This window comes from Canis aureus, chromosome 14 (genome assembly GCF_053574225.1).
Source record: "Canis aureus isolate CA01 chromosome 14, VMU_Caureus_v.1.0, whole genome shotgun sequence".
Lineage (NCBI taxonomy): Eukaryota > Metazoa > Chordata > Mammalia > Carnivora > Canidae > Canis > Canis aureus.
Window position 1 is genome coordinate 58,047,003 of NC_135624.1, and position 21,135 is coordinate 58,068,137.

Below are 21,135 nucleotides of genomic sequence, written 5' to 3' on the forward strand. Positions count from 1 at the left end.
TTTTATGGAAACTTGTTGTGAGGATAATAAGGAATTTTGAAAAGCCAGCTACATTTTATTACTCTAATGTATGTGGAAATAATATATGATTTATAACTATTCTGAATTCAGATTCTTATTAATTTAATTGTACCTAGTTTCTCAAAGATTCTAAATGGTTGAAGTTTTTCTGAATTATTATTTTTACCTCTTTTCTAGTCAAAACATTGACCTTATCATTATCTCCTAATGAATCTCCAAAATGTGATATTATTAAAACTAAACAAGATTTTTCTTATGACTAATGTATGTAAATTATACTTATAAAAGTATTTCAGGATTCCCTGATATGAATCTTGACTGAATAGGAACCTGTGGTTACCATAAAATTATGCACCAATTGAGTCCAGTATGATATAAATAAATTGTAGCTATATGAAATCCATCTTCAATCATGTCATGAGAACAATGAAAAGAAAAACAAAACAAAACAAACTTCTGCTAATTTTGATGCAGTAAAAAAGGACACTATTAAATAATGCTGGAGAAAATATGAATTGTACATCCATTCTCCAAATGCAATCTGTCAGTACATCTGTCAGCAATATAAGTTATGATAGGAATAATAGCTTGTGGCATTCCAATACTACTGCTGGAAACAATAAAAAAGTTAGATAAAATATTAAAATCCTCTTATTAAAGATATACAAGAAGTGTGAAAGCAGTAAGATCCTGAAACGCATAGTGAAGAACCAAGGAAAAGTGAGTTACAGTCATGCAGCCCTTTCTTTCATAAAAATGTGTGAAATATGGAAAATGCAAGAGGTTGAGAAATGTGTGCTTTGCTTGGTACAGGACTGCTGCTGGAGGACAAGAAAGTTGACAGGACTTTTGGTGGTTTCTTGATGTCAGAGTAAGAAGTTGAATGGCTGCTTACGTACAAAACCCACAGCTATTTCCCCTAAAGAAATCTACCAAATCCTGAAAATAGGAAGGTTAGAAGCAAACAGCTAAAGTAAACACCTCTGAAAACAGACTAAATGTTATCAAGCAGCTTTTGGGAGTGAGAAAACGGAAAACAGAGGTTGGAACTTGATTGCAAAAAGGGCCACAGAAAATCAGATCTCAGTTGAAGTGTGTAATCCTAGACACAAAATAATGGCATGCAAATCAGAATTAAAGAGAACAGTACTCGGACTATATAATCCAAATGGCACAGCTCTATTTCTGACTAATTTTTTTAATTTTTTTTTAATTTTTATTTATTTATGATAGTCACACAGAGAGAGAGAGAGGCAGAGACACAGTCAGAGAGAGAAGCAGGCTCTATGCACCGGGAGCCCGACGTGGGACTCGATCCCGGGACTCCAGGATTGCGCCCTGGGCCAAAGGCAGGCACCAAACCACTGCGCCACCCAGGGATCCCTATTTCTGACTAATTTAAGGTAATATTTACTTAACATATAACATGGTGAGTCCTCTCTCAATGAATGTCACTTAGAGTCTTTACAAAATGTATATGCACATCTTTCATTCAAACAAAAATGATTAGGCATGCAAAAATGATAAAAAGGATTGAAAAGCAAATGAAGGGCAACCACTCTTAGACTAGATTGAAAAGATGTTATGTAAGTTCCTGTCATATCACAATGCTTAGAAGAACAGTACGTATATCAAGCAGAAAGACAGTAATCCCACCTTCAAGTATATGCGAAATTTAAGCTACATATATAAAATCATATTGTAAACTTATTATAATGTGCTACTTGCCAATGAGTTGAGAAATTATCCAATGGAAGATATAAGTTACAACAGCGATCCATCCAGTAACCATCCCTGATCCACTAATAATCCCTGATTATGGCAAATGTGAAACCTCAATGTAGAGAGGTATTGCTTATTTTTCAATTATTGCTCAATTATTTGTTGGATTTTATTTTCAATATTCAATTGTACATGCATATGCAAACAATGAACATGTTTTTTGATGCATAAGTAACAATTTCTGATTGAATATCAAAATATTCAATTAAATTTGTATAAGTGATACAAATTAAGTTTCTACATGTAAACACAGAAAATTTCGATAATTGTGGAGAATCTATATATTCCTTTAGAAGGGTCCAAGAAGTGCTAAACTAAGAGACAAATAATAACTAAGAGAAAATTAGTATTAAGAATTTCTACTTATTAAAAAACATGATATGAATTAAAAATTAATCAAATACTAAACAGCTTCTACAAATTTATAATAAAATAGCAATAAGTGAACAATATACTTGAACACGCACTTCAAAAAGGATATGCAGTCACTTATTCCATTAAAGTGAAACCACAGAGACATTACCATGTAGTTATCATAATGACTAAAGGGAAAACAGGCAATGGTAAATATTACTGAGGATGTGCATGAATTGGAAATTTCTTACAGCACTTTTCAGAGAGTAAATTTTTAAAAATATTTTATTTATTTATTCATGAGAGACACACAGAGAGAGGCAGACATAGGCAGAGAGAGAAACAGGCTCCATGCAGACTCCAGGATGTGCCCTGGGCTGAAGGCAGGCGCTCAACTGCTGAGCCACCCAGGCGTCCCTTGAGAGAGTAAATTTTATCAATTAGTTTGGATAACTGTTTGGCAACATCTACAAAGTTCTACTATGTGAACATACATGGCCCAAGGAATTTCCCTTCTTGACATATGCTAAATCAAAATTTGTTTATATATTTACCAAAGGATATGAAAAAGAATGTTCACAAAAACCACTCTTGTAAATAGCAAAAAAAAAAAAAACAAAAAAAACAAAAAAAAACAAATAACAAAAAACAAAACTGTAAAGCACTCAAATGTTCATCTATGGTTTATGGATAACTCAGTTTTGCCATAGTGATATATTGGAATAAGATACATTAATGGAAATGAGCACAATACAAATGAACATGACATGATACACAGGAAACATGGGTGAATCTCTCCAACCAAAATCAAACACAAATATTACAAATAATAACCAGGCAATGATGTACATTTACTACATGCATTTACTTACATAATATTTGTAAAACATCTATAAAAGAAGTATGATATTAGATGTCAGGAAATTAGTTAACCTTGTGGGATATAATGATTGGAAGAATCACGAGGAGTTCTTAGAGCTGCTTATAGTGTTATTTTTCTTGATCTATGTGATTACCTGGGAGTGTTTATTTTGTGGAAATTTATGAAGTCATGCACTTATGTTTCATTTCCTTTATGAATGTCAGTGAAATTTTACTAAAATAATGTACATCACTTAAATCAACAACTCAACTTCTAGGAGTCATTTCCAATTATTTCTGTAAAAACCACTTGTACTTTTTCTGGATCAGACCCACTTTACGAGAAATGTTCAAGGAAATTCTTCAGGTAAAAGATAGTGACAGATGGAAATACGTATCTTCATAAAGACATAAAACCCACTGGAAACAATAAATACAGAGCCTATCATGATTTTCCCTTCTGATAATTTAAAGCTTTTAGAATAGAATTGCTTGCTTAAACAAAATCAATAATTATACAGTCTGTGCATATGTATGAGTAAAATGTATGATAATAACACAGAAGTTGTGAGGTGGGGGAGGAATGAAAGCATACTATTGTAAGGTTTTTTTCTATATGTAACATAGTATAATATAACTTACTGGTAGGCTAAGAAAAGCCAGAGATGTATATTTCCAACTGTAAATCAACAACTAATACAACAAGGAATTATAATGAGTAAGCCTGTGAATGAGTTAAAAAAAGAATACAAAATACTCAACTTGTCCAAAAAGGAAGAAAAAAATGAAAAATGAAATAAAAGAAGGCATGATAAAAACAAATTAGATTTAAGCATAACCACAGTAATAATCATATTAAATGTAAATGATCAAAACATCCCATTTAGAAATCAGACATTGCCAGATTAGCTGAGAAGCAATATTCTAGCTTTACATGCCTACCAAAATACACCTTAAGTCTGAAAACACAAATAGATTAAAGTAAAAGATTTACCATGCTAAAACTAACAAAGCTGAACTGGCTAGATTAATATCAGATATAGTAGATTTCAGAGAGAAAACAAAATATCACCAGGGATAAAGAAGCTCATTGAATAATGATGAAGTACTCAACTCATTAATATGTTATAGTAATTTTACATTTATGTCCATACCAACAAAGCTTCAAAACACTGATAAAATTACAAGGAAAAATCAGCAAACCGAAAATTGTAGTTGGAAATTTTGATAACTTTCTCTCAATAATACATAGAACAAACAAGCAAAAAATCCATAAGTTTATGGAAGACGTAACACTTTTAAACAACTTGGCCTAATTGACATTGCAAGAGATACCAAGAAACAAAAGCAAAAAAAAAAAAAATTTCCAAGTGCATGTGGAAGATTACCATATTCTGAAACATAAAATAAGCCTCGATTAATTCGAGAGGATTCAAATCATTCAAATCACTTGGTCACAATGTGATTAAATTAAACATAACGTTAGAAATTAGAAAGAAATCACAGAAATATCACTGAAAAGTTGTCAAGTATAGGGAAACAGAAAAAAAATTTCTAAATAAACTAAATAAACACGCTTTCATCCATGAATCAAAAAGGAAACTAAAGAGATATTAGAAAGAATTTTAAATTTAATTAAATTGAACATATAACATATTAAAATCTGTAGTTTATGCAAACTGGTAAAGTGGACTTCATCAAAAGTAAGACTTCTGGTATTCATGAAGCACTATTAAGTGAATGAAAAGGCACATACATCATCAACTGGAAGAAAGACTATTTTTAAGACTTAATTTTTTTTTCCTTTCAAGATAAAATTGTTGAGGACATAATGAGAGACCAAAAAAAATTTGGAATTTAAACACAAACATACCCGGCCCTAACGTTTCACATAACACTTACAGTAAATGTCTAATAAACTGAAATTACAGTCATTTATGTTTTCCTTTTTTTTTTTTAATTTTTATTTATTTAATGATAGTCACACACACAGAGAGAGAGAGGCAGAGACACAGGCAGAGGGAGAAGCAGGCTCCATGCACCGGGAGCCCGACGTGGGATTCGATCCCGGGTCTCCAGGATCGCGCCCTGGGCCAAAGGCAGGCGCCAAACCGCTGCGCCACCCAGGGATCCCCTATGTTTTCCTTTTTTATTTTCTACCTGGAAATTTTAGTACAGAATCTTGATGTTCATAATAAAAATGGAAGGAACCATTTTACTTTCAGCAACAAAATCTGAAGTTCAAATTAAAATTTCTGGTCTTACTTATCTCTTGTTCAATAATAGATCTAATTAATTAATATGATAAGGAAATCCAAATATATAATACTTTAAAATCCTATACATGTATATGTGTGTTCATATTTTATTTTTACATTATATATATATATATATATATATATATTTTTTTTTTTTTTTTTTTTTAATGGAGTTTTCTCTTTCACTTTTTCAGAGTTACTTTTCTCATCAAACCTGTCTTCCTCTTTTTCTTGTCTGGTAACCTTTCCTCTTTTTCTTGCCTGGTAACCTCTCCACTGTTTTAGGTGGAGCTTTCAGTATAACTCCCAGCCATCTTCAGACATAGATCTAATAGTTTTATACCATTATTCATACAAAATTGTTACAAATTTGACATGTTGGGCAGCCTGGGTGGCTCAGCAGTTTAGCGCCACCTTCAGCCCAGGGCGTGATCCTGGAGACCCAGGATCGAGTCCCACATGGGGCTCCCTGCATGGAGCCTGCTTCATGTCTCTGCCCCACCCCTGTGTGTTTCTCATGAATGAAGAAATAAATAACATTTTAAAAATAAAACAAATTTGACATGTTGAATATTCTTTGAGATTCCACATTCATTATGAATGATATGAATGTAGGCATTAGTGAAGCTCCCTATAGAGCCCTTTAAATCCCTCAGTGTTCGCCACTAGTAACTCTGCTTATATAAAATTAGACATGAGGCTGGCCAAGCTGTGAAAAATATTTAGAGGCTTTAAAACTACCAATTTTTAAAAATATAATTCCTGTCATAAAAGTGGTGCTTATATCACACCCCTCTTAATCAATTAAAGGCTTATACGGTAATCACAAAACAACTAGTGACCAAGATACTTTTACTAACACAAATTCATTCCAAAATGGAAATCCTGACTAACTTGTACTCAATAATTTCCTCACATTGAGAAAATAAGGAACAGAATTTAAAATCTCACATTTCATTTCTGAAAATCAGGCACCCTGACGTGTTAAGACGTAATTTCTTAAAAATCTTTTAGTGTGCAAATAATTGGTAGAGTTCATAGCTCATGGAAATTTTCCAGAATTATAAACAAAACCCATTATCATTAACTACCAATGTTCTAATTACATTAATTTTCTCTTTATTAAAAAAAAAAAGTTATTTGGCAGCCTGGGTGGCTCAGCAGTTTAGCACCGCCTTCAGCCCAGGGCCTGATCCTGGAGTCCCGGGATGGAGTCCCACGTTGGGCTCACTGCATGGAGCCTGCTTCTCTCTTTGTCTGTGTCTCTACCTCTCTCTCTCTCTCTCTCTCTCTCTGTCTCTCTGTGTCTCTCCATGAATGAATAAATAAAATATTTAAAAAAGAAAGTTATAGAAGTTAAATTTTACATGCTGTTTTAGATTGGGCAAGGGGCACATATTTTTATCAGAGAAATAAAACTATAGCACACAGTGTTGCTTCTATGCCTGCCTCATGGAAAAATGCCAGTATGCTTTGCAGATGAAGGAGAAGTTTTGCAAATAAGGCTTATAACTTTCTCAGTATCAGGAGTTGTTAGTCTTTTGAAAATGTTCTCCAGCCTACCCTACAATGATAAATGGCAAAGTGATGATGCATACAATGGCAGGATGATCGGTAGCCTGAAGAAGCATAGGAATGTAGTAGGTCATCATTTCCATTTTTATTAGAATTCTTTTGTTCCCTCAGAGCATCATTCCTTTCAGCATTAGCCAAGTTGCTTTTGAGCTCTAAGTCCTTGAGCAGATATAATTTCCATGTCACCCAGTGCTCCTTTTGTGAACTTTTACAAAACTTAATCCAGTAATATTTTAAAGTGTTACCACATATTATTTTTTTACTAAAATGATTGTATACAAACAGAATTATAAAGATAATTTCTCTTTAAAATGCGTAATTCATTAGGGTCAGATTCAAATTGAGTGAAACAATGGTATACTTTTTTAAAAAGATTTTATTTATTTATTCATGAGAGATACAGAGAGAGAGAGAGAGAGGCAGAGACACAGGCAGAGGGAAAAGCAGGCTCCATGCAGGGAGCCCAATGTGGAATTCGATCCCGGGACTCCAGGATCACACCGTGAGCCAAAGGCAGACACTCAATCGCTGAGCCACCCAGGAATCCCAACAATGGTCTACTTTTTAAAACATAACAGAGAATGTCATTTCATGATTCCTATTCTATCCTAGTTATTTATTTTCATCACTTATTTATTACTCATCCATTCACTCATCCATCCTTCCCTTCGTTCACTAGATGGAAGACATTTAGCATGAAGTAATTATTTTGGAAACAAGAATTTAAAATCTGACATGTAATGAATGGCAATAAGGTAAATGGGATTTGTTTTCGGCCAATCCCTCCATCTAGCAACCAGCGTCATGCTGGTCTCAATCTTGTCAGGAGCTGTCTAGCTTGAGTGAACAAAGACCTGATTCCCAGGTTCTGATTTTCAGTTCCTCTGTGTTAGATTAGACTATCACTTCGATGAGATGCTCCTACTATTCTTCCATCAGCCTTAAAACTTGTAAGAATGTATGAACATATTAGGCCAGGGATTATTTTATTAACATTGACCCACTGCATATACATAATCCTGGAGTGAATGCAGTTCTATCTTGCTTCACTTCCTCAGTGGGACTAGAAACAAATATGGAGTAACAAAGTCATTAGAACTGGGTTTACATAATAACTCCGTGATTGTGTAGATAAATAATAATTGGCAAGTTTTCTAGACTGCATTTTCTCATTTGTAAAATGTACATTATAAAACCTAATGGCATGAATATTGAAAGCATCAAATAAGATCATGTATGTAAAGTGCCTAGCACATTTTGAATTGCCAAGGAACCCATGAGGCGGTTATTTTCACAGTCACCCCAAGTGCCTCATCTATGAAACTACACTAAAATTGCCTCTCAGGGGTGAGACCTGAATGTGATTGGGTATGGATAGATGATATTCAGACAAAAAATTGCTATATGAATGCCAGTAATTGTTATTCCAAGACATAGCAATGGGGCCTGAATGCTAAAACTGTCAACCTCATTTGTACTTTTATTCAGAGAAATTTCTTGCATTTAAAGTAGGACAATTGCCTCTATGTGATAGCTTTCTATGCTAATTAGAACAAAAAATCAATAATACTGTAAAATACGTGACATGAATTTGTTATTCAACACATTTTATCTAATGTTTAGGTTTATGAGTAATAGACACCAATACCATTAGGTTCTAATGATTTTCAAATCATATTGGAATCATTTTGGATTATTACTTACACTATATAAATGAATTGTCCTACTGTTGCTTAAACTTCACATTTTCACTCTCCTTTGCTATTGTAAGTTCTTTTATAAATGTTTTATGTAGCGGAGACCTTTTGATAGATTTCTCTTTTTTTTTAAACATATATGCTCTTTTAATACCTTCATCTACTCAAGTATTGTTGATCTCCAGCATGTCTATAATAAAGGAATGGTGGTACCATCTCTTGCTAACAATGTTCTCAGAATGCTTGGTAAAGCACATCTTTATCAGTGAATTCAATGGATAACAAGATTGTTCTGTAATTATGGGCTTATATTTTTCTAAGAGGATCTAGGATGTACTTGGTTTTGATTGTTTTCTACTACATGTTTCTACTAAATCTAATATACGGTTAGGTTCTAATGAAGCTTTCTACTTTACATAATTTATTTGATATTTTAAAAATATGTCCTGATTTGTTCTCACATTAAAATACTATCTTTTTAAAAAAAAAGATTTTTATTTATTTATTCATGAAAGACACACAGAGAGAGAAACAGAGACCTGGGCAGAGGGAGAAGGAGGCTTCATGCAGGAAGCCCAATGTGGGACTCGATCCTGGGACCCTGGGATCATGCCCTGAGCCAAAGGCAGATGCTCAATGCCTGAGCCACCCAGGCATCCCTCACATTAAAATATTTTCAATAAAGGTTTGAATTAATGATTTTCCTCTTTGATTTTCAAATTTACGTGTTAGGTAAATAGAATGCCAGCAAATAGAAAAAGGAAGAGTTTGTTTGTTCATTTATTTGTTTTCTATGTAAGTAAATGAGACAAGGCATCAGACTGGGATGTCATGAATACAAACATGAAATTTTAAACAAAATGTAAGAAAGATATTTTACAAACAAGAATAATTACCCACAAACCAAAGTATATTGCTACCTAAAGATGAATTACTCAGGATCACGCTTGAACTAGTTGTATCACTCTCTGAATAAGACATAGTACTTTCTGATTCAGATACATTGACTCTATCTGACCTGTATCATTTGTTAAACTCAATGCACCACATAGTAAAATAGCTATATCTCCAATGAACAAGACATGTAATCTATTCAATCAACATTACTTTATACTAGCCCTAATACATCATAAAAAAAACATACTCTTTTGATAACATTCAAGGATAAAACATTCTGGATCTCATAACAACACAATACTTAAAAAAATACTATTTGTCATCTGAAATCTAAACACACAGCACTTAATTTATGGCTATACTTCTGATTAAACATACAGGCCAATTCTCACAATCAGGTACATTAAGACATAGAAAAAAATAAAGTAATGGAATTTTTCCACATTATTGTTACCTAAATATATGTATAAATATATAACAAAAAATAGTATAAATCCAAAATTTTATGTACCATTTTATCAGACAGATTTCTCCAAAAACTAGTAGAATATTTACAGTGAGATTTATTTGAAGCAATGGACTCGCAGATTTAAGGACTAGCAAGTATGAAATCAATAGGACAGGCCAGCAAGCTAGAATCCTTTAGTAGGGGGATGCCTGTGTGGCTAAGTCGGTTGACATTTCCACCCAGGTCATGATCTCAAGGTTGAGATGAGCCCCACGTTGGGCTACCTGCTCAGCGTGGAGTTTGCTTGAGCTTCTTTCCTTCTCTCTCTCTTTCTCTCCCCACTCATTTTCTCTCTAAAATAAACAAACAAATAAAATATTTAATAAAACTCTCTAGTAAGAGCTAATGCTGTAGTTATTTTTTCTTTCCTTTTGTTGTTGTGGCAAAATATACCACATGCATCTTTATACATAACAATTTATCATCCTAACCATACATACAATTTATGATCCTAACCATTTTTTATAAAGATTTTATCTGTTTATTTATTTGAGAGAGAGAGAGAGAGAAAGCACAAGCATGAGGAGGAGCAGAGAGAGGGGGCAAAGAGACTCCCGCCCTGAGCATAAGCCTGACATGGGGCTGGATCTTAAGATCCTGAGATTATGACCTGAGCCGATATCAAGAGTCCAGCACTTAACTAACTGAGCCACCTGGGTGCCCCTCTCCTTAAGCATTTTTAAGTGTATAGTTCAGTGACGTGACATGCATTCATACTGTTGGGCAGACTTTAATTTCTTACATTAGTGCCTCTTAAAATGGAATTTTCAAAGGTATGCAGATTTCAAGAGATTTATTTTTCCTTCAATAAGGGTTTGTACAGGGATCCCTGGGTGGCACAGCGGTTTGGCGCCTGCCTTTGGCCCAGGGCGCGATCCTGGAGACCCCGGATGGAATCCCACGTCAGGCTCCCGGTGCATGGAGCCTGCTTCTCCCTCTGCCTATGTCTCTGCCTCTCTCTCTCTCTCTCTCTCTCTCTATGTGACTATCATAAATAAATAAAATTAAAAAAAAATAAGGGTTTGTACATTACTCTAGATTAAGAATCACTATTCTAGGTAACAAATTCCTCTTATAATATAGAATTTTTCTTCATTGATTAATGATTATTATTTCTTTAGATAATGAGAATGATATAGATCATTACCATTTTCCCTCTTTTCTCTCTTTTATCTGGAAATGCAGAACAAAATCAATGTCTAATTGTGGTAACTATTTTCCCTATACCTAATATAATTATTTGCCCATATTTCCTTATATTCCTTTGCTTATAAATTGTCCTTTATTTTTATATTTTATATTGTACCTTGCTTCAAACTCTCTTTAGGAAGCCTCTTTTAGAGACTACTTAAGTTTTAAACGCATGCTGAAAATTTTGGCTCAAAGTAGTAAACTTTAGACTATATAAATTACAACTGAATTTATATAGTCTGAAGCCTGAATATGCAAACTCCTTTTTTCAATTATAACAACTTACATTTTTAAAGTATTTATAATGTGCCAGGGCATTGTGCCAATCAACTTACTGTGAATTATCTAGTAATGTAAGTACTACAATCACCTCCAGTTTATAGAAGTTCAAAGAAATGAAGAATTTTCTCCAATTTCATGACACAATCTTATTAGGACTCAAGTTTGAATGAATCCAAGCTCGGGCTCTCAACCACAGTACATTTGGCATCTCAAACTGCACATTCCACTTTGCATTATTGATAGCTATTTTTTTTTAATATTTCATTTATTTATTCATGAGACAGAGAGACAGAGAGAGAGAGAGAGAGACAGGTAGAGACACAGGAAGAGGGAGAAGCAGGCTCAATACAGGGAGCCTGACGTGGGACTCAGTCCGGGGACCCCAGGATCACACCTTGAGCCGAAGGCAGAGGCTCAACTGCTGAGCCACCCAGGCATGCTGTGTTTCTGAGATCCTTTATGAGAGAATGTTCACTGCCACACCCAAAGAAGTTGAACCCTGTCTTCTAACATAATTTTTGCTCTTCCGCCAAGCCTACTATGTGTGTTCTCTTTTAGTAGAGTACCAGCCCACTCTCTGACCCTGGCTCCCTACAGACCCTTGTTCCCTCAGATCCTGTCAACTAGCAGAGCCCTCAGATCTTCTTTTTCTGGCAAAGCTGCCATTTTTGTATATAGCAATTCCTCTCAGCAAACCTTTGTTAAGATTTCTTCTTAGAGAGGCACCTGGGTGGCTCAGTGGTTGAGCATCTGCATTTAGCTCAGGTTGTGATTCTGGGATCCTGGGATTGAATCCATCATCAGGTTCCCTGCATGGAGCCTGCTTCTTCAACTGCCGGTGTCTCTGCCTCTCTCTCTGTGTCACTCATGAATAAATAAAAATAAAATCTTAAAAAAAAACCTTCTTCTTGCAAAAGTGCCATCCTAACCATTAATTGAGGGCACCTCTATCTTTCTTTTTCCCAAACTTCTTCCAGAATTGTGCCAGGCCCTTATCCCTCATCTTCTTTTTCTCCTTCCTATTCACTCTTCTCAACTTCATCCACCATCTTCTGACCTACTTTCTGTTCCAGGATTCCCCATCAAAACTTACCCCAAGCCTTCTCTCAGTGGAGTTGCCAAATGCACCATGCTTTACCTGTCACATGCTGCTTTCTTGGATAGAATTTCTTCTTCCTCTGGAAGCCTTAGTTTTGCCCCTACACCTTTCAGTTGATTGCATGAGCCTTACCCACATATCTAAGTAATTCCTTTTACTTAATATCAACTTATTGTAGATATTAACCACATGTATTAAAACATCAACTTTGTGTATTATAAAAAAAAATATTTTCAAAGCGACTCCTAGATCAATGTTTACCTGAACAACCAGGTGACGATAGCCTGAGCCCAGTTGATACATAAAACCCACCATCCCAAATACTGAGTAAAGGAGTTACTGAATACAGTTATTGACTCATTTAATTAAAAATAAAATTAGAATTTGAACAAAATATTTGTAAACCGTTCTAAAATATGAGAATTCACGAGTTTTAGGTGGCTCAGCTAGGCAAGACAAAGTATTAAAAGGCATAACTCTCCTAAGGTAGTATTTGTATTGGACTTAGGAATAATTTACTTTTTCTTAATATCCCAATTGTCAGTCTGTCTTCTTACCTGAGATGTTAATTTAGCCATCCTAAAGAAATGCTTTAAAACCCTTATAAAGAAAACAAATTTAGTCAGTATTAATGACTGAAATTACCTTATTTAGATTTGCTGTTATGAATTATAGTTGGCCTGTGACAGACTGGTAATTTCTTCCCAAAATATATTTTCACTATGTTCCTGAATAACAGAATCCTGATTCTTAGCTTGGCATTAGGCTTTTCAAGATCGACACTATATTTTCAAGTCTTCCTTGTACTTATAGTTAGATGTGAGATGTAACCAATTTTTGCCAGTAGGATATAAGCAAAAGTGTCCTATGACAATTCCACAGTCATCTATTCCCTGAAAGGACGGCTTCCTTCCTTCCTTCCTTCCTTCCTTCCTTCCTTCCTTCCTTCCTTCCTCCATCCCTCCCTCCCTGTCTTCCTCCTTCCCTCTCTTCTTCTGTCCCTCCCTTACTCCCTTCCTTATTCCTGTTCTCCGTTTCCCTCTCTTCTATCTACTAGCCTAAAAGCTGACATTTCTGGAAGTAGAAAAGCTTTGTACTATGAATAAAATGCTTGAAAGTCGAGCCAAAAGACAGAAAAACTCTGAATCTCTGAATAGGTTATAGATGAGCTCCCTCTAAAGTTTTAAATCAGAGAGAAAATTCTACCTCCTTTAAGTCAATGCTACTTTAAGTCTGTGCTGCTCACAGTCAAAACTAATATATCCTATACATCAGACTCTACAGTTAATTGAAGCAGAGTCTTGAGAAAAATATATCACTTTATAGGACAAATTTTAATCTCTTAAATCTCTTACTACCTGAAAATTAGAGAAAACAATAATGTGACTAAGGAAAAATGCCCTCTTCTTGGCTGTAATACAGTTTTCCTTTCTTTTCACCTATTTATTTTCCCTCCTTTCTCTCTCTCTATTCCCTTTGTGAATATTGACCTAACATTTATTAAGCACCAGGCGATAGTTTTGGCATTGTTGCTTTTGCATTTAGCTACCGGCCCAGCAGAGCCTTGTTATTAACAGTACAGACTTCTGTACCAACCACAGTCCAAATCCCAGCTCTACATTGGAGAGGTATATGGTCCTGAACACTTACTTCAAAGACTTGCATCAATCAGTTCCCTTACACGAAACCCGAAGATTGTAGTAGAGTTTGAAAGAATGTTTAGTGTTTGACTGGACATCACATTTGCTACACAAGTAGTAAAAACATTATGTATACAACATGATGATGATAGGAACACATTAGACTACTGTTTTTTGAGAAATCAAGAATGAAATACATAATTATAGTTTTGGTGGATCCAAGAGAAAAAAGAAAGACTCCTAAATATCCAAAATGGAGAAGAAAAATTAAATATATATATATATTATGTGCTTAGAATATTTTTGTAAGTGATTTTGTGTCTGGAATACCCAAGACCACAAAAACGAGAATATCGATGCCAGAAGGAGCCAGACTGACCAAAACAAACAACAAACAAAATCCTAACGCTTTCATTTTCATTTCATATTGTTTTATGTGCTCCATAATTTATAATAATTTTCTGCAAAATTATATCACTGTCTACAATTGTTTAACACAAAGACCTTCAAAAGAGCTGTCCTTGGAATCTATTTATATCAATCTAGCTACCATAAATATTCGAGAAATGGTATAATTTTTAAAAGTCCAGTGACTTTTGTATGTATGCAATTCACAGCATTCTATTTTTTTCTGACCTCTAGTTTAAATTCAAGTTTTTCTTTCCAAAATGTCCTGAGCTTTGCCAATACAAACATTTCAAATTTATAGAACTAGTAATATATTCAGCTTTTAACAGGGCAGAATTCACTTATACCCTCATTTTTTAACTTTTTTTTATTCTCTAACTCTTCATAGTTTAAATTCAGTGATCTCACAGTGCTTCATATGTGTTACAATAAAGTAAACTTATTAAAATATATGCTTCCTTATTCTTCTCAGGTTTCTTTATTACCATCATACAATTATCCAAAGATTTAGATAGTAAGATAAATATGTTATATTATACTCACACAGTGACCATTCCCATTGTTCTTCTTTCCCTTTTATATAGTCTGGTTTTCACAAAGTAGCCTTTTTCCTTTGATGGGAAGATTTTCTTTAATATTTGCTATAGTGTGAGTCTTTACAGTTAATTCTTTCAACTTTGCATAATTGAAAAAAAAATATCCATTTCAGCTTTACTTTTAAAAGATATTTGTGCCAAGTATTGAATTTCAGTTTGGTAGTTTCCACACTTACCCTTGTATTACTTTAAATATGGTGGTACACTACCTTCCAGCTTTTTAATTTTTTTGGCAAGAAATCTGCCATTTTAATTTTTGTTCTTTTGCAGATAAGGAGTCTTTTTTCTCTGGATGCTTTAAGATTTTTCCTTTGTCACTGATCTTAAGTAATTAGATTATAAAGTGCCTTGGTATAGTTTTCTTCAGGTTTCTTTTGTTTCAGATTTGCTGAGTTTCATTATCTGAAGATTTTTGTTTTCATCAAATTATTCTTTTCAAATATTTATCATGCCCTCTTTTCTTGGCAAATTCCCATTACACACATATATATTAGGCCTTTAGAAATTGTTCCATAGATCTCTGATGATGTCATTTAAAATTTATTTAAAAAATAAGTCTTTACTCTTGCTTCACTTCAAATAATTTTTGTCTTCTAGATTACATATCTATTCTTCTATGATGTCTAATAAACTTTTGATGCTATTGCTGTATTTTTATCACAGCTACTATAGTTTTCATATATAAAATTTCAGTTTGGGTCTCTTTCACTATCCTACATGCACAATCTTTCATTTAGATTCATACATATTAAATGACAGTTATGGTCTACTGATTCTGGTACCTGTAACATTTTGAGGTTGACTCAATTGATAACATTTCCTCCTCAGTATATACCCTGTCTTCATTCTCCTTTGTTTGTTTCATAAATTTTTATTTTGCAAATTTTACTTTGTTGGGCATGGAATTTTTTTTTTTTCATTCCTATCAACATTTTTGAGTTTTGATTTAGGACACAGATAATTTACTTGGAAACTTTTGATTGTGTTGAAGTCTTGTGGATAAGCTTTATTAGGCAGGGCCAGAGCAGCATTTAATTTCAGGCTAATTTTATATCAGCACAGATGCAAAAGCATTCTGAACTCTATCCAATACCCCTATGAATTATGAGGTTTTTCAACTTGACTGGTAGAAAAAGAACTATTCTCTTTACTGTATAATTCGGGTGCATTGTTCTTTGCAGTCTTTTTAGATGACTCTTTCCCGTTTCTCATGTTATGTCCTCTCTTCCATATCATAGGCAGCTAAAGAATCACAGGGGTTCATTTTCAGATCTCCAGTGTTTGTGCACTCTCTCATGTTCTTATATTCTCTTTCCTTCTGCCTGTCTATCTCACTCCCTTTCACCTCACTCATGTTTGATATTCTGTCCATGTGAAACATAGCTTCCTCCTGCCTTCAGACTCCCAGTTCTATTTGTTCACTTCAAGGAAAAATCTGAACTCCACCTGTGTTCTTCGTAAGTTACAGCCTAAGAGCTTTCTCCAGGAGGTAAGCTGGGATAATTGTAGGGTTTGGCTCTTCTGTTTCTCATTTCTCAGGGAATCACTGTTCTCATTAACTGATATCCAATATCCTAAAAGTGTCTGACATAAATTTTGTGTTTCTTCTCTTTAGCTCTTTGAGATAAGAAGATAAATCCATTTCCCATCACTCCATTTTAGTCATATGAACTTACTTCTGGTTTATAAAGTTTAACATAAAAGTAGTCTATGTGGGATCCCTGGGTGGCGCAGCAGTTTGGCGCCTGCCTTTGGCCCAGGGCATGATCCTGGAGACCCCGGATCGAATCCCACGTCGGGCTCCTGGTGCATGGAGCCTGCTTCTCCCTCTGCCTATGTCTCTGCCTCTCTTCTCTCTCTCTCTGTGTGACTATCAAAAAAAAAAAAAAAAAAAAAGTAGTCTATGTAACCAATTTAGAAGCTTCAGTATTACATTTCTTTCTGGCATCTAAAACTATTATTCTGGAATGTATAAATGTATATGTGTTAAAGATTCACGTTATCTTTATAGTAATCAATGTTATTTTAATGTGGACTAAACAAAGTACTGTTTTTTGTGTTTTTTTGTTTGTTTTTTTTGTGTTTTTTTTACAAAAATGATGATTTTCTAGATAGGTGTCCTACTTTTATTTTTTTTAAATTTTAGTTTTTAAGGACTTTTTATTTACTCATGAGAGCCACAGAGAGAGAGAGAGAGAATGAAAGAGAGTGGTAGAGACATAGGCAGAGGAAGAGGCAGGTTCCCCACAGGGAGCCCGATGTGGAGACTTGATCCCAGGATTTCCAGATCATGACCTGAGTTTGCAAAGGGAGATGCTCAACCACTGAGCCACCCAGGTACCCCAGGTGTCCTACTTTTAGAATGAGGCCATTCTTAAATGGTTCAGTTATGGTTTTAAGTTTATCATTACAAACATTAAAAAAGTTTAAAATGTTAAATTGATTTTTTTAAAGATTTTATTTATTATTGCAAAAAGAAAAAGAAAGAGAGAGAGAGCATGAGCACAAGTGGTGGGAGGGGCAGAGGGAGAAGCAGACTCCTCACTGAGCAGGGAGCCAGATGTAGGAGATACAGACCTGAGCCAAAGGCAGATGCCTAACCAACTGAGGCACCCAGGTGCCCCTTAAATTGTTTTTAATATTCAATCTAAAATATTTGTATGCTACTCTAATTATTTATATTTACTTTGTGCTGCATTAACAATACTTGGATTTTAACAATACTTGGGTTTTAATAATACTTGGGTTTTTTATCAGTTGGGTAGTAATAGTCTATATAATTTAGATAACATTCTATAAGTTATATAGCCATAATTTGGAGGAAATTCTCATGAATGGTGTTTAATTAAAAGTAGGTAATTTTGTCTTTGCTGGATATTACACCCTTCAGTATTTATAAATCTTATTCTACTATATATTAATTCATAGTCCCAAAATACAGGATATAAATTAATGTTCTTGATGCATAGAGCATGGAAACATCTATTAGTTATTAACATAATATTTGAATCTGACAAAGTTCAGTTCCAGTTTGTAAAGTTTATTATAAAAATTGTGTGATCAATGCAGAAGCTTCAGTACTGCATTCTATTACATGTCTAAAATTATCTTTCCAGAATTTATATATTTTTTCTTTTGGATTTTCAAAGTAGTCTTTTGAATAAATTGGACATTAAAAACTAATCAAGTTATTATAACCATAAACCACTTATCTTGAACACCTATTTTATTCTTATTTAACTTCATTATAAAAATATGATTCCACTTCAAGAACAAGTATTAGAACACTTGTTTCCCAATAACATACTTGGTTACTTTATGTGATTTGGGAAAATTGATTACACCTTGCCCTGTCTGAAGTTACCTTCCTGGTGGAAAACTCTGAACTCTTGTTTACAACTGTGTTTGTGTGCGTGCATGTGTGTGTGTATATATGTATATATTTATTTATTTATTTATAATTTTAAGAATTATATTTATAAATTAAAAATTAAAAACATATATTTATATTTATAATTTTATCAATGTTCAAAGGACATCAATATAATATTCCCAATATTCTAATTTTTTGGAATTTAGAAATAAACATCACATAATTTGAATAAATATTATGTAAATATAAGTTACTGTATATCTGGATCAGATTTATTCTTAAGAAGTAAAGCACCTGAGAAAAGCTTTTCTTAGAAATTCTTTCTTCCATTAGTAGTACCCCTGTTGTACCATCTATTATAGGTACTGGACAGTTCTATGTAGTTCTGACCACCCTTATCTTTAGTGGGAATAGAGTGAGGGAAAATATTGATCTCAATATCAGTTTCTTAGGAAATCTTACTATCTTCCTGAAAATTAGCAGCAATGGTATATTATATGATGATATTATATGATGTCACAAGGAAAAGTCAAAGATATATGACAATATTATAAACATTTCAGAAATATTTTAACATTTACAATATTTTGAAGACAAAGTTATACCCACATCTATATGTGACCTGTTATTCATCTGAAAAAAATGAATACGTTTATCTATTATATGTCATTTTTAAGAACAAAGACAAGTACATAATTACTTCATTATCTAACAATAAGATTAAGTATATTTGAGGCTGAAATGTATTAAAATTTTTAAAAAGAAAGAAATTTCTCAAGACTTAGATAAGAAAATACCATTTATTTTTTCTAGGCTGAAATTACCAGACATAAAATTATATAACCAGAAGAAACAAAGTTTTTCAGAAAGCCCAAGGCTGATTTTACAATAGTATTATCGCTTAAATGAGACACTTAGAGAAGGTTACCCCAATTCTATATCAGGATTTCCCATTTTGGGCCCTCTTCACAATGCTCATCATGCTTCTCCTTTCTTTCATTTGCTGTTTTTGAAAAAGTAGTCTACTATCTTTGTCATAAATTAAAACACTATAATCCCTGCTTTTGAGAAGGTGGAGCAATATGCTTTTCTCTGTTTCTCCTACTAAGTGCAACTAAAAATTCTGGATATTATATATAAAACAGACAGAAGAAGACTCTGAGGAGTAAAAGGGCACCTGGGTGGCTCAGTCAGTTAAGCCTCTGCCTTTGGTTCGGGTCATGACCCTGGAGTCCTGGGATTCGACCCATGCATTGGCTCCCTGCTCAGTGTGGAGTCTGCTTCTCCCTCTCTCTCTGATCCTCACTCTGATCATTCTCTCTCTCTCTCTGTCAAGTAAATACATACATACATGCATACAATCTTTAAAAAAAAAAAAAAAAAGAGGAAGAGGTTGAAAAAAAGAAAATTTCAAAGAGTAGAGAAAAGGCAGATGATCTCCTAGGGAAATTGAGACTGATGAATCTCATGGTGGTAAGTTCCATGGGCTTTTCTTTTTGTTTCATTTTTCTAAGACTTGTAGTTGAAGCTACTCGCAACCCAGAAAAGCCAATGGACACAGGCAAAAAGTAGCAACATTGAAAGGTTAAATTCATATCATTTGTATTATTAATTCAAATTATATAACACTGCTGAAATGACAAAATTATAGATGTAGAGAAAAGATTAGTGATTACCAGGGGTTAAGAGAGTAGTGCATGTGGGAGACAAGTGGCTGTGGTTACAAGGCATGATAAGGATCTCTAGTTCTACATATAACCATATCACCATTGATATCACAGCTTCTGATAATGCACTATTGTCTGACAAGATGCTACCATTGAGAAAACTGTGTAAAGAATCAGAAAATCTCTCTTTCAATTTCTTGTAAGTGCAGATTAATTTATAATTATCTCAAATAAAAGGTTTATTTTTTTAAAGCACACAGATCATTGGTCATATCTTAACTTGGATACTGCTTTTCATTTACTTGAGCATATGTAGAAAGTATTCATTTCTCCCTCTTTTAATTCTTCAAAAGAAATATCATCCGTTTTGAGCTTTTGTAGTGAACATGAAGGAAAATATCTCCTCAGAAGAGTTGCTTATTTAACAGCCACAAAATATAAAATACTTTTTAACCCATGCCCTCAGATTTAGTAAAGATGGATTAGTATTTGTCCCTATTTAACCTCAGAAAGTCTTTCTCTAAGTCTCAAACTCTTTACTATAGTGTTCATTCCTTTACTCAATCATTCACATATGGACAAACATTCAAAATATGTACCTACTATCGAACTGTTTGTTGAGTTTCAGGCACATAGAAAGAGCCGTGTAATGAATATAAACTAGCTACCAACATCTCAGTATGTTAAAACTAGATTTATGGGAATAATAGAGTATGGTCTCTGAAATCAGTTTGGGTTTACATTCTTGCTCCACCACTAGCTATTATATAACTTTATATATGTTGAATGACCTTCTCGTATTTAAATTCCCTTATCTTTTTTTAAGATTTTATTTATTTATTTGACAGAAAGAGAGAGCACAAGTATGCAGAGTGGCAGGCAGAGGGAAAAAGAGGGAGAAGCAGGCCCTCTGCCAAGCAAAGAGC

The 21,135-nt window shown here is 33.9% G+C and overlaps 1 long non-coding RNA gene across 1 annotated transcript in view; it reads right to left on the reverse strand.

Annotated features, from left to right (window-relative positions):
* Positions 1–9,985: 9,985 nt before the first annotated feature.
* LOC144282970 (uncharacterized) overlaps positions 9,986–21,135 on the reverse strand; it is an 81,207-nt gene continuing 70,057 nt past the window's right edge. The window contains exon 3 of the long non-coding RNA XR_013351379.1: positions 9,986–10,246. This is a non-coding gene — a long non-coding RNA (uncharacterized LOC144282970). The remainder of the gene's footprint in view (positions 10,247–21,135) is intronic.